Source organism: Brachyistius frenatus, unplaced genomic scaffold (assembly GCF_029030835.1).
Source record: "Brachyistius frenatus isolate BFR_SWC_R1_liver_20210118 unplaced genomic scaffold, ASM2903083v1 Contig_240, whole genome shotgun sequence".
Classification (NCBI taxonomy): Eukaryota; Metazoa; Chordata; class Actinopteri; family Embiotocidae; genus Brachyistius; species Brachyistius frenatus.
The window spans coordinates 122,617-138,716 of NW_027210839.1; positions in this window are offsets into that span (position 1 = coordinate 122,617).

Below are 16,100 nucleotides of genomic sequence, written 5' to 3' on the forward strand. Positions count from 1 at the left end.
CCATGATGTGGCAAAAATCTCCTGTTCCTACTGTTAAATCCTTTTATCTGATCTAATACAGTGCGTCTTCTCTGTGGTTTAGGGCAGATGTTTTTTATTACTGTCTACCAAATAAGATTTTTTTTTTTTTTTACAATATCACAAACTGCAGAAGCTTGAATGTGCCATCAGGCTTTATTATCTGAAGGTTATTTTTTTGTGTTCCTTAAACCATTTTTTTTTTTTTAAATCTATTCCAATTAATTCATCCTGTATTTTTTTTTGCAAAGTACCAACATAAAATACACTACTGCTAAATATCGTAAAAACTTCTCATATTCTGCAGACATTTATTTTTCAATTTTTCTACACGTTAGTGGCTTGCTCTTTATATTTAAGCCGTTGCTTCAATTGTTTTTAATAAGCAAACAACAACAAGACATTGAAGACAAGAGGAAAGTTTGTCATACTTTTCCTACATTGATTGTTGCATTCAATGAAAACAAAAGAGTAGCAGGGGTACTGAGGGAATTTGTATTCGTGTGAGGGATTACATCTGTAGCGTGGCTGGTCAAATTAAGAATTTTGATTGTACCTGCCCATCTTTTTAATTGTAATTCTTCAAGCAGCCGTCATTATAATTTCTAACGGTCGCTGTTTTTTTATTCGTTTACCCAAAATTAAAAACTAAATTCGAAGTCAAGCATATTTGCAGCAACTGATTTGACTCTCTTTATCTTGTTATCTATGATTCTACTTGACATCTATTTATTTAATCATTGATGGAGTTGCATATACTCAGTAAAGCCACTTCATTTTTCTGCATCAAGCAGATTATGTTCGTTGAAGTGATGTGACTGTGCTAAGCTTTTTCTCTGGGACTCTGGGGTTTTTCTCAGAAACAAAGAAAAAAAGGGTCAAACTTTTTTTTTTTATTTTTTTTTATTACAAGTGCTTTATGGATTACTTCCTGTTAATGAGAGAGTTTTTGTTTTGATGTTGTTGGCCTTGTATTCATGTAACAGTTGGCTGTAGTAGCTTATCTCCGAGTATTAAATCTTGATGTTACACAAGGTGAAGGGGAAGCCACAAAGGATTGCAGAGCGGAAGGCCAATTGTAAACAAGCGTGTTTGTTTTCAAAAGAAGATGATTTCATGGAACCCGGATATTTTGTATTTCTGCGAGACATTTATGAAAGATCCTTGTCCTGAGCTGACGGAAATAGCACTGTGGTTCAATGTTGTAAACACAGACTTACTTCATTAGGAGAAGGCATGTGAGGTCGAGAGCAAACAGGACTTTGATGGTGCTTGAAAATTTATAGTGCTGTTACTTGTTCAGAATGCAGCGCTGCAAATGTGGGCAACAACTGTCTGCACAACCATCCGTAAATCATTCATCATCCCTATCAAACTGATGCACGTGCATGATCAAAATATTTTGGCCTGATGAGTGATGACATAACTATGAACTGCTTACATCAGCCCACTCTCACATAATAAACAAAATGTTTAGATAAGTTAACTAAAGAAAGCCATGAGTACTGGTTATCCAAATCTAGTAATACCTGCCTCACCCCAGTTTTAAGTTCAACTAACAACAGTCCACCTCACCATAAAACAACAAACGGATTAAAAAGACCCATGTTTACATGCGCGACCTCTAGTGGTTATGACGGAGACAAAATAGGAAGTCAGGTGAGGTAGTAGAGTGGCAAAGACCGTTACTCGTGTCCTGCGTAAAAACAACATATATACATCACATGTAATGTAACGTCCATCACGTAGGTACAGTAATGTAACAAACGTGCTTATTAAAACCCTAACCATCTTTTCCCAAACCTAACCAAGTGAGATTTGTCGGTGTCTGAAGTCATCATGTATGATAATGAGTATTACGTTTATTTTAGTTTGTTACCGTTTTGCTTGAAAACCAAAATGTCCGACATGGTAATGACAATTCCATGGTAATTGATTTCATTGAAAGCTGCAGATTTTGTGCCAAAACACCTAGCCTGTTCCTGAAGTTTGTTTAACATAATTCTGCAGTGGGTCCTGCCATTTGAATCAGATGAATAAAGAAAATGAAATAGTAAAAATACATGTTGTGCGGGGACACTTTGCAGCACAGACTTTCATGAGCTGATTAACGATACACACACTGCTTCCCATGTCTAACAACAAAAGGACCGTAATTAAATCTGGCACTTACTCAAACACATATGATCGGCCAGGTTGGCAGCATAGTTGCAGACAAAGCGATGCACAATCACAATATATAAAACCAGATAATACCACAATAACACTGAAATCCGTTTAACAACTGATGCAATGTGTTTGCTTGCATGTAAAGTGATTGTATAGAAAAAAATACATGTTAAGACAAGCAAGCATCCCACTGTGATGTGTAATCCTACCCTTTGAGACCTGCGGAGACAGCAGAAAATTCAAGATTTATGACAAACAGCAAGATAACAATTATGTCCAGATGATATGGAGATGTGAGCCAAAAAGTGGGGATTTAAATTGTCATTATGTTAACTTATGCAGCAAAAAGTTCAATAAATACAAGTGTTTTAGTGTTTCTCTGATCCTCTGTAAGATAGCGTGAAGCTGAAAATCAGATCGAAGCAGAAAGCTTTAATGTAGCCTACTGTGACCGCAATAATAATGAAAGATTATCAAAGCAATTTCGCCCTATCTTTCTGCATATCAAGCATGACCTGATGGAAACCTGCTGCTAGGGTGTCGCTCTGTTTGCTTACTATGTTTCTCTGTTCAGGACTTTGTGAGTAGGATCATTGTTCAGTTGCTTAAAGACAGTGATTGTGCTTTTATCTATCAATGTGGATGCCAAGGCTCTTGGACACGCTTTTCGAACAAATGAAAGTCTGCAGTTATGGAGTACGAATGAAGACAAAAACTAAAATCATCAGGGTATTTGTTATTGTTAAGACATCTAAATCCTACTGAATATATAAACAAACAAAGAAGAAATGCTGTAACGAAAGGTACAAAAACCCTGAATATGTGGGAAAAATGCTTTACATCATCAAGGAATTTAACATCATGCAAGCTGAGGGTATTGTGTAATGTGTTGGGGGAAATAAAAGCAATACCAAAATGAATTCTTCTTGAGCCAGGTCAGAAACCAGTGTGCTCTCTCAAATCCCACAGCATCTCTTGGGATTGTATCGCAGTGTATTGTTGCCAAGCTGTCCTCACCTGCCCTATCTTACTCACAGGTGGCTTAGTGCCAAGACTTGCAGACTGCTGGAAGGGGAACCTGCCACCATCTGGAACATCACAGGCTGCCAGAAACAGTCATGGCCAGCTCATAGACAAAATTTTACATGTGCACACTATTGGGCGTGAACCAGTTTCTATTTATCCATATATCTACACATCCATCTATTCATCTATCTACATATCCATTCATCCATATATCTATCATATCTATCTACCCATCCATCCATAGAGATGCTGCTACTTCTTAATTGTTGGATTTACATTACAAAAGCTGCCTCTTATTTTTATCATAGAGCATCTGATCTTAGATTTACAAATCACAGTTAAAGCTGAAAATATAGTTTCCGTTGTCCCCTTTAATTTGAAGGTCTTTGGATCATGAACTAAATGCATCAGTAAAGCTTTAAAAAAGAAAAAGAAAAAAAAGAAAAAAAGAAAAGAAAAAATACATGTTATGATGGATTATGTTTTAGAGTTGACATGGATCGTTAACATTTGATGCTTTTGGTGAGTTGTAGATGAATTGCAGCTTCTCATTTTACCATTGAGTCTGTATGAGTGTCTGTATATTTGGGAGAGTCAGTCCAGTGGTGTTTACTGGGCTTGTGTCCCTGCATACCAGGCTGAAAAATGCATAATGAAGGAGACTGAGACAGAAACTGATTAATTGTAGTGTAATGGATACCATGTACCTCTGGGTGGTGAATGTGTGTTATTTAAGTAGGAAATGAGTCTATCCGAAAGACTTCTGAAGGTCTTTACAATATTTGCAGGTATTGTACTGAAACCTGAAGATTTTGTGCACCTGGATTTTGCATATCCTCTGGTGCTCAGAAGACATAACAAACACCACCAGCCTATCACTCGTTAGCCACATTAAGCATTGTGGAGCAGGATACCTTAATTCCCTGACTTGTCATTAAAAGTTTGGTATTTCTGTTTCCATTAAGGCAGCAGCTTAATGTGCCTTCTGGTAAAGTTGCACAAGTCAAACTCTCAAAAAGGAAAAAAACAAACAAACATACATTTGAAGTTAAACTGGCATGGTTATGCTCAATTTGGACACGTTTTTTGTTCCAGTTTTCCTTGAAGCAATGGCTAATTAAGCATGCAAGATTTTCAAACATGTTCCCTTCAACAAGAGTTTCTGTACTCATCTTTAACTGAAGAACATGTGTAAAACATTTTGGACAACATAGATAGGTTTTAACACACTGTAGAAATAATGTTTTGGTGAATTGAAAAAAAAAAAAAGAAGAAGAAACAAAGAAAAAAACCCATGCGCTGTGGCGGTTTGCTTACCTCAAACGCCTCCATGAAATGCTGCCAGGCATCAGAGGTTTCTAGGATGAAGTCCTGCCTTGATCCTACAGGGGGAGCTGTTACTCTGCAGGGACTGGAACACGAGCCTGGATGGAGGGAAGATGAGAGACGGATGAGAGGGCAGCTGAGGTGAGAGCTGAGGTGGCAGCCACAGCCTGCAGCCCCACCACAGTCCCAGCAGGGTAATCTAATCAGCGGTTTCAAAGACTCTCTTGGCCCTGCAACTTCTCTATCACTTTGTGGGAATGGAGAAGAGCTTATTCCACATTTTCAAGTGATGTTCCCCATCTCATTAACTTCAGTTAGGTATGTAAAGGTTTGAACACAAGTAATACACAGACAGCTTCTCCCTGCAGGAAGATGTGGTTCAGTGTATTTTGTTTATGGTTGATTTGAAAGTTATCCTGTCTTCTTTATTCTGTACTTCAGATTAATATTGCTGTTTTGTCATGAAACATCTCCATTTGCTTATCAAACCACCTAAGTATAAAGTAAGTGCCACGGGATGTAACATGTTCTTTTTAAAGACATTTCTTCCTCGTGATTTAGAGACTTCCTTCACTATTACTTACATCTAGTGCAGAACGGTTTAATCACAAGGGGGAAGCGGATGTCAAAAAAGACAGTTGATAATTAGTCTATTAGGTTCTCAATTATTCAGTTACAATTCAGAGAGGTTGTGAATTTAGGAAAAAACAAGTGCATGTCATTCCAGTATATGTAAATAATGTGAGAGTTATACAGGTATGTAGCCCTTACTGCAGACAAAATAACATCTTATGAAATAAGGAATGTTGGTGGTAAAAAAATATAATATAGACATGTTACAGGATATTCACTGGCAGTAAAATGAAGGAAGTTAAATCAAACATTTAACAAGATGCCTCAAAAATGCCTAAAAAAATGCCTCAAAAATGCCTCAAAAATGACTGGGATGTATGACACTTAAATTTCGACTGATTGAGGAGAGTGTAGGTCTGCTGGAACCAGAGATATCCCTTAATGAGAGGGGAAAGCCTCTGATCAAAATGGATTTGTGTGTAAATTTGGTTTGTGTTGGACAAATAATACCCAATTTGTTCAACTGTGGGGGGTTTAGAGGACAGGTGAAAGCTACAATCTCTCAACAACACATCCAATTCAAGGTGAAACCAACTTTAAGAGCAGAATGAACACTCTTCGAGCAAATTATTTAACACCTTCTCAGAGGGCGAAACTGGAGCGGGGTATGGCATATGTAACAACTGAGGAACAGTGCAAGTCCCTGCCCAAGACAAAGGTTCAAAGGTCATCTAACAGTAGTACTGGAACAATGCCAGAGAGGGATCAAGGAGGCTTCTACGCAATCAAACATTCACATTCAGAGTAAGGAGCAGATGGACTATTTCAAACAGCAAATGTCCTATATTGAAGTAGTGTGGTTATTATAGCTGTCATAGTTGGCTCACCCCTCCTCCAAACAAGACCACAGCATGAACAACTTTATTGTGCACCTGGCAGTTAAAGAGCATGACACCACAACAGACCTTTTCATACATTTCTGAAGCCTGGATAAAATGCTGGAAAGAGTCATGTCAGTTCTCGCTGCAGTATTTGACATTTCTTAACAGAGGTGTACTGTGCGGAGGTCTGGACTTAACTAAAGTCGCTGCTGTCTTATCAGATCCAACTTAATGCTGTAATTGAATACAGTGGAGAAGTCAGAGGGGCTCATCAATACGTTTTTTTTGTTTGTTTTTTTACATGAAATCCTGTTTTGTTTGTCATTTTGGCTTGGTAAACAAAATATTACAATATTTGCCAAGTGGTAGCTAATTCAAATCACTTTCAGCTTTTTCAGCAGAACTATCTTTAGCTGACATTAGCGGGAAAAAAAAACTGAATTTTAAGCTCAATAATTGGAGGTTTCTTGCTGAAATGCAGACTGGCAGTTGAAGTTCTACATTGGGAGCTTTAATGTAGACTTGTCCCTTCAATTTTTTTTTATCAAACAATCTAATATTTTTTTTAATGTAGCTGTTAAGCGATTATAATTGTAAATTGTGTATCATAGGGAATATTTCATAAAGTTAAAATAAACAAAATTAAATGCAAATTGAATTTGACACCCTGGACTATGGGACATGGTGATGGGCATGTTTCACTACTTTGTTACAACTCCTATAATACATTATTGGAGCTTAAACTGTTATTTAATTAATTACATGCTAAACAGAAAATTCCCAAGTCAGTTTCATTACTCTTTTTTTTTTGTTGTTGCAAAAATGACAATACATTTGCAGGTTCCAACCACTGAGGCTTTACTGCTGTTATTGAAGCGCAATGTTTAGGTCAAAAAACCTCTGCCTTGGCTCACACTTAGCTTTATTTATACTTGATTTATTGCCTTGGAAGAGTGAACATTGTTTAGTTATACCTCCTCAGATGCCCGCTGAAACGGCTTAGCACTGACAATATTTTTCGACTAGTGACAGTGACGCTCGTCCTTTAACGTACTACATATGTAATTAGTGGGTGAACAATATATGATTCATCACTGCATATGGTATGTGGGATGCTGTCATGGTGACATTTGCAGTGTTTGTACTTGTATGTACACATGTCTGTGAGAAACATTGGCTGATAGAATAAGGAATAAATAGAGTTTCCACAAAGTAAATCAGGCAGTTGACTAAAAGTGATTATAACGCAGCTGGAGAAAACAAAATCATGATGCGCTATATAAAAATGTCATGGGATGTCTTTTTGTCCAAAGAAGACTCACGAGTTTTATAATGGTTACATTTTAAAAAGCTTAACAATAGGACTTTTTGTTAAAATGGAAAAGGATCAAGTCCTTGAAGACCAATTCTATTGTTCATTCACCCATGTCGGGACATGACAATATGAATGAGCAGTTTACAATTTCAACAACAGAATCAGTATTAACAACAATAAAGGAACTTCGGTATATACGATGCAATCAGACAGATTGAAGTAGGCACCAACACATGCCTGATAAATTGGACTGTGTATTGTCCCTGATTGTCCACATTAAATACAATTTCCTGATCACTGTCATTATAAAGTCTTCTGTTTACACTATCAGTTACACTCATTCGGTTATGGCAGGCAGTCAAACCGCTGAACTTTTCACTTTTGTCGCAGCCTCATTTTACCTTACAGAAAACTGCCTCAAATGAGTTGCACACTGTGAAGAGCACACATTTTATCTTATAGAAATTACAGCCCCAGTACCAGATCAGGACTCAGAATCATTCCTAGTTTTACATTACTGGCTCGTTATAGCAACAAGAAGAACAATCATTTACTAGAAAGGCTCAATATTTTATTCAGGTAAATTATTTATTTATCAGACAGTTGACGCCAGCAGCTTCAGTCTCATCCTCATACACTAATTCTGAGCTACGTCATGGGAATAGTGTTGTATTATAATGTAATGATGCCGATGAAGGTTTCTGCATGCTTTTCATTAATTGAACGACAAAAGCAGAATGTCATTTTTTTTTTATCAGACGGAAATTGTAAAGTTGTTTTCCGTAGCTGACGCTGCGCTGCCTGGAGAAAACGTCTAACATAGAGACTAATGATTCTGTAGCATGCATTCCTCCCACGAATAAGCTGCTTTCTTGACGTTTCCTCTTTAATTGCATCTAATTATCCGCTGATTGCCCCATATCATATGGTTTATAAGTTTGAGTTACTGCACACGCTTGGCACTCAACCCTTCACATATGTCACACATCTTCGCCATCACTTTCCAGTCAGAGATGAAATAGAATTTTTAAAAGGACGACGTATTTGAAAGTTCCTGATCAAATATGCTCCAATCTGTAATCATATAGAAGCTAGCAAACTTTACAAGGCATCTGTGACAAACAACTGAAGGTATCCAATGTTAATGCATGCTGCTTTATGAATACTGCTTGAATATGGGAAGTTAATGGCATGAGCTTTAATTATCACTCTAATGAGAAGGCAAGATGTTCATACAGACACTTCAGTAATGAGCATGCATGTAGAATTATATACATCCACATCCTACATGCCGTGACATACTGATCATTTCAGTTAGGGTGTGAAAGTTGAACTGAGAGTCGGAGTCATTCAACTATTTAGATGCCCTTCCATAACCTGCGGTTTCTCCTGAAATAGGAGGATGTGGGTCCATTTGTGTCTTTTATTAGTTGCAAAGGGGTATCATTTTCTTTTATGAGCCAAATATCCTAGAGATTTGAGTCAGATTTGAGGCATCTAATGATGGGAAGGATATAAAGTTCATTCATTCCTAACTGTCTTTTTTGGTCTTGTGTATAGTTATTAAATGTTTATATGCTTCTTTGAAGAGGTTTGAAAAGAAAAGTTTTCAGACATCACAAATGCACACATTCGTTACTTTAATTGCTAGAACTTTGGCAATAACCTCCCATAGCCATAATAACAGTATATTTCCAGTGTTTATACGTTTTGCCATAATGCAAACAGGAACATACAGAAAGATTTTACGACCACTTAAGTGTGGCTGGAAATTTATGATTGGAACTTGTTTAGAAAACACTACATGTAACAGACCAAAAAGCCTCTTGGGTGGTATAAAGACAGCTTCCCTCGACAGCGTAAGGTAGTCTTTCCTGTTTTGTAAGCCAAGGCCAAATTAATGAACACGAGTGGCAGTAAACTCCTAATAAAATGCAGCACGTTCTTGAACAGATGTTGAATATAATGCTGTAAGCAAATACCTGCATACTTTAAGTGTCTCCAGCTGTTCAGACAATATCCACACCATCATCTGGTATTGATACGTATATATAAATGTGTAAAACTTTGTGAGGTTGAAAACAACATTAGTGACGGGCTGATAATTACACCACATGACATGCTGTACCTGTAAGATATCGCAGCACTTGCGCAGGCACACATCTGTTTACCTGTGATGTTTGTACATGTAGGTATATATTTGCATGGCTGGCATCAAGGCTCAATAAAAGGCAATGCAGGTTGGTCGATTGCTCGGTCCATTAATGCAACAGCAACTGACAATTTCGCATTGTTGATTATTCTACTAATTATTTTCTTAATCATGTAAAATTGTCAACAATGAACATCCGAATTTAAAGTTTTGTCTTACATCGTGTTTGTTTGTCCGACAGTCCAGAACCCAAAGATATTGAGTTAATGTAAGACTGTGAAATGCCTTCAAATGTCTGGCTTACTTTCTTTAAAAACTGACTAATATTATTATTCAAAATAATGTCATGATTTTTTTTTTTTTAGTCCACTGATTAGTCGATTAATCATTGCTGTATTTAAATCCTATCGACTGTGACAGCCGGTGTGGCTACGTGCAACACACTGAGATGCTTCAGGCAGCACAACGCCACTCCGGTGCCTATAGTGCACACTGAAAGTGGCACACAGCAGAGAGAAGGTGTCAAGATGCAGCAACTGTGATGTGTCTATTCAGGGCGCAAATGTGAGGAAATTGCAGCTTTTCCAGAGAGTTGACACACGTCTACTGTGGAAAAGAGGATGGTGGTTTATCTTGACGTCGATCAACTCCTGGTGATGGTTTGTGGGTGTACACAGAAAACAACAAGTGTGGGCATTTTGACTTACAAAATGATCTTTTAACACACATTTAAATGCCACTTTTAAGACCAAATATTCACATCTCTGGTGCAATCGCTGAAACCTAAACTTCAATATATACTTTGCTAAATCACTTTTTTCTCACCACACGCCACCCTATTATAGTATACTGTATTAGCTAAAACCATGATGGATGTAATCTTTACTTAGATCTGTGATATTGTAGAATAGAAAAATCTAAACTTATTTGCGGTTTATACTGTTCGTCTGTGTTTATTATAAAATGGTGTTTAGTTTTTTAACCTATTTAAATGCTTTTAAACAAATTCTTTAAAAACATTTAACAATGCTTCAAGTGAGCGTCACAACCAAGATACGGTATATAAATCCAAAAATGGAAATCTGGCTCAGTCTTCATTTTCACAGACATAGGAGACTGTCCACGAATGCTGGAAGATGTGTGGTGCTTCAGAATTCAAATTAAGTTCACAGCAGCAAAGCTGTCTCTTAACTGCAATGGAGCCATCACCAGAACAGCAGGGGTATTGAACAGACATTCACTCTAATTATAAATCAACCTCCTGCTTAGCCTGCTCAGATTGCTCACACTGGTCTCTCTATCTCGCTCTCTTTCATTCTCTCTCTCTCTCTGTCTCTCTCTCTCTCTCTCTCTCTCTCTCTCTCTCTCTCTCTCTCTCTCTCTCGCCCACATATACCCGCAGCCAAATACTTTGGTTCATCCAAGGTAAATCTGCACTGGATAAACAATCACCACGATGGGGGATGCAATTTAAACCCGGCCACTGAAAGGTTCTTTCGAATGAAAAAGTGCTCTATCTACAGACGGACACCTCCAACATTTATCTGACATTTAATTACAGCTGACTAAATGCAAATCAAAACTACTTTATCTCAGGCCATGTATCACAAACATGTAAAGACACTAAACATCTTAGAGGTAGCCCACTGAGCCGCAAAGCTACCACACCAAGATTAACACACAAAACTGGAGATGCACTCGGTCATTCTTAGATACTCACAGTAGATGACCTACTAACCACGAGTGGGGCAAAATAATGTAAAGTTTGACTTGAGGATGGCACCAGAATAGAAGGCATCTCAGACTCTGCTTATTAGACTCAACCCTGTCTTACTTTCATCAATCTGAGGGCCTGAATATCCTTTCTAACCGGCGCGTACGCGGATAGCTGCGACGCCACGGTTGCGTAGTAGTTCTGTTTGTGATACTTTCTGGAGTGTGCTTTTCGGAAACCTTCCACACCCGTACATCAGATCGGTGTCTAGAAGAAGATGTATTCTCAAACTCTAGGCAATTCATAGGGGAACTATGAATTGTGGCACATTTCATTGTCTTTATATAGTTAAAGATGACTTGGATGCAGAGACGCGGGTATCAACAGAGCTCTACACATAGCCTGAATTCAGTATCCATTTTGGTTTTCCAGCGCAGTTGTTGTACCGTATTGGCTGCGTGAACAAGTCTGAATATGTCCTCACAGACAATATTTATGTCACACACATCTTAGCATACTCACGGAAACGAAGAGTGTGATATCGCCGTAAGCTGCATTTAGCCTCATGGACAACTGTCCTTAATTGTGTTGATGTTCAGGGTATTGAGTATTTCAGCACCCACTTAGCGTGTTGCTTATTAAGTGGAACGTTTGACCTTTTTGTAGCATTGGAAACAAATTCAGGGCTTCATGATGATCATCTGGAGATCATCAATGTCTGCACCAAATGTCACAGCAATCCATTCAGCCGTTGTTAAAGTGTTGTTGCATAAACAAAACTAATTGACCGGCAAAGCCATTCATAAATTCATACCGATTTTTAAAATATACAATAATCCCTGCTGGTTTAAACATTAATCTATGTATGCAATCAACTTTAATTCTTTATGTGTTGAAGTTCACCATTGACTCCCCTTTCATTTAATCTCCTGCAGTTGTGAAGGTAATAAACGGGTACTATGCCATGTCCTTAAATGATTCCTGTGACCTGAAGGTTCAGATTTGTAACCAGGTCACAGTCCTCATTACTTTAGTGAGCATGCCTGTCATGGCTGATGCCAGACTCTGATGATGAAATCTACATCTCAAGTTAATCTGTCCTCAATTATAGCAAGCATCAGCTTTGCAACGTGGCACAAGGTTCTGATTTGAAAAACAAAATGAGTAATGGCCCTTGAAGCATTTTAGTTTTCATGTCTTTGTTCTATGGCTGTCACTTATTATGATTCTCAGATGAGGAGTCTTCATTTTGTTTGTCCAACATGTATATGCTTGGCAATTTGTAGCTATCATTGAAAACTACAGGCTCCTCATTATTTTTTTTAAGGCAAACAAGATCTCTACAAACAGTGACAAGAGTCCTCTACTTATCAATGACAGCCAGTGGATAGAAAAGTCCCATTAGCCAATGACACTGCGCAGGAGTCCCAGTAGTAACACCAGATGACCCTTTGAAACTGGAGCTCTCGTAAACGAGCTTGACAAAACAATTAAGTCAAAGCCAAAGCACCACTACCATAACAGAAAGCACAATGGCCAATCAAAGCACCTGATACCGAAGGAGTTTTTACAGTCCTTTTAAAAAAAAGTCTACGGCATTGTCAACACAACCACACTCGTCGGTTATGGGACATGTGTGAGATGTCATTCAACAAACCCGGAAATCCCACAGGAAATAACTGACTTGCACATGTGTTTGCCGTGAACTTCCCCTTTGTCTTTCCAGTTGTCCAAACCACACCCTGAGGTGAAATGAGTCCAGAGGAGTGTAGGGGGCCCCTGCATTGTGGTGGCTGAGCTTAGGAAGGATTTGAACACTACTACTTAGCGGCTCTTAACCTCACTGACCCTTTTGGGACTAATACAAATCCTGTTGTGCTAGAGAATTACATTAAGCCCTTGCTTTGAACTCAGACTCGAGTAAGCACATGGACTGGAACATTTACGGTAGATTTTCAGCTCTCAGTTGCCTAACTTGGAAGGTTAGCTATGAGTTTTGTGTTTGGATGTAATCACTGCATGTGCCACTGGAGTTGAACAAGGATAAGTTGATGGAGATGGATTAATTTGTTACTTTGAAGTTTTGAGAATTATATCTTTGTTTTCTATGCCAGTAACCAATCACTACAATACTAATATTAAAATAATTACCGTACACCAATGTCTGTCCTCTTTTTTATCTGCATATTTCTCTCTTGTGGCTTACATACAACCTAAACCGTCAATGTCATCTTCATGAGGTCATCCTATAAACGTCCTGGTCTCACATCATTCAGAGGAGCCTGTGCTCCAGGTGCTGGAAGTGTTTTGTTTTCTTGCTTTTCCCTCCTGAGAAATGATCTGGAGCTGATTTGGAGAATAGTTTTAGTTTAGTACTTGATGAAGTAGTAACAAGCAACATAATAGCAAATAAATTCTTAACTCTGTTTCCGAAAGAATTTGTTTTTCTTATGATTCTTTGACTAAAAACACTTTGTGACACAAACAGGTTTTCATTTTGTTTTAAGTACGGCTGTCAGACACTCCACAAATTGCATTTACACCCGGCTGACCACCTCCAAAAGTGGTGTGACTGATCCAATCACATTCGAGTCCCAATGCTCTTTGCAGGCATTTCCAACAGCATTAACATGCAGATAAACTAGGAAGGAGAAACCTTATTAACATATGATCTGGACACGGTCTAAATGGAGTATCAGATTTAAAGTGTGTTAAATCAATGTAAGACGAGATTTAAAAGATGACACTGACTCAGTCAGCCTTATTCCCCTTAGGCAGGTTGTTATTGTACAGAGGATCCCAGGCTATAATAATACTGATGGGAGCTGGAGTGAAGGAGCTAGAATAGGGGTGATGTGGTCATGTCTCTCATGTCAATACATTTTCAGAATGTCTCAGAATTTCACTCTTATTTGGTGCATCTCTGCATATGATGTAATCCTGTCACCCCAAATTTGACCCCAACCTGATTGACTCTTAATCTGACATTAATCCCAACACATCGATTAAACATACTCCAGTCTTGGCATACAATAGCCGTGCACTGTTTCTCACAAGTAGGTAGACACATGAAATCTGATAGATTGTTAGTAATGCATTTGAGATCTATTTTTTGTCTTTTTCTACCTGTATTCCAGCATATCAAACTCAAATGGATAATACTAAAAATGCATTATTGACAGAAGGTAAGGCTGCAATGCTCAAATAAAAGCAAGACAAACCAACTATCTAGCTTTTTATTCATCTTACAAGAAGCAAATTTATTTGGATAATGTGAATGGAACGTGGATAATACTGAACTAAAACTAATTTCAGCAAGAAAAGAATGATACATCTTTTTTGGCAGTAAGACTGTTGTTAATACATTTTTACAGTTTTCAGATGGTATCATGATACCATGGAAATTTAGAAGATTTATTGTCATTTCATTAACTCTGCGGTAAAGTAAATAACTTGGTTGAACTGTAACACACTTGATTGTGAACTAACCACCACATTACACCAGGACCACTGTTATTCCAGCTGAATTGAGTCACTGTGTTTTTAACCATTCTTTCAGTTTTCCAGTAACAGAATCTTGACTCTTGTCCCAAGTCTCTACTGGAAATGCATCGTTTCTTCTACAATGTAAGCTGAGACATGACTGATGCAACAGGAAATCACAACAGCATGCTTCTTTCCAAGTAAACCTCACAAATCTTTGCTCAGACAGTTTAAACAATTAGTCATGCGTTGAAACCTTTGGAATTTACTGTAAGTTCACTCAGCAAATGATAGAGACTTATGTCATGCAAGTGAACTTTAAATTTAAAACAAAGATGCCCCTCCAGTATTTTAGCTCCAAATGATTGTTAATGTCTCTGCAAACTCTTCTATCAAGTAGGTCAGTGTATTCTTGGCTCACACTGGCTGTTGCAAACAAATTTGCATATGTCTTTATTTGTTCTCCTTCTCATTTGACAGGGTCTAAATCCAACTAGAAAGCTTTAAAAACGCATTCACACAAGCAATTGCAGCTGTTCACATTTGGCAGTGTTGCTGTTTTCTAAGCTCATCTCACAAATGAACAACCTGAGCATTCTTGGGTAAAAGGCTAATGTGAAAATCAACCATGGTCCCTCATTCACTCGGGCTCTTTGCTGGTTATTCCAAGGGCAAGCTGTTGGGCTGACATTCAAAAGTTCTTTTTTTTTGGCAAGGGAAAGCTGTTTTAGGTTAACACCCCCCCTGGATTTTTGGAGAGGTTTGTATACTGTAGAAAGAGGGCCTCACTGCATAGTTTATGGAAACCTCAGGGAATAGCTCACAGTAAACGCAGGAGACATAGCAGAGAACTATAGGCTGGAATGCAGAAGGACAATTTTCTCTGTCAAATTGCATCAAGCTACAACGTTTAGGGGGACAATATAATTAAATGTTCTTGATCATCTGATGAATGCAAAAATATGAACTGAAACATTGTCTGTGAGAAGAGGTCTAACATAAGCCAGTTGCCGAATATGCCGGCCCTCACACATGCTAAGCACGTACCATGCTTCTCAATATATTCAGGCCATCCCTTCCCCAGGCCTATGGCCTTATAGCCATTTATGTGTCAACTGAATTACCACGGAGAAGCGTCTCTGTCTCAGATGAATGTTTTCTCCTTCTTTAGCCCATTCTGATGCATTACTCCATATGTGATCCTTCTTTGATCCTTGATGTGCCCTACAAAGGTCCCCTTATGTCTTGTGTCTGCATATTCAATGTCAATTTTATTTAAGGATGAGATGGTCAAAAAATATCAGGATTAAAAATTTAGGTTGTTTATCATCACATAAAAATAGGAACATTTTCTTCATATTAGAGATGGGATACATTTTGAATGGTTGAAATTCAGCCTTTTCTCCTTTCTTCTGGCTCCTTAAAAAAAAAAAAAAAAAAACT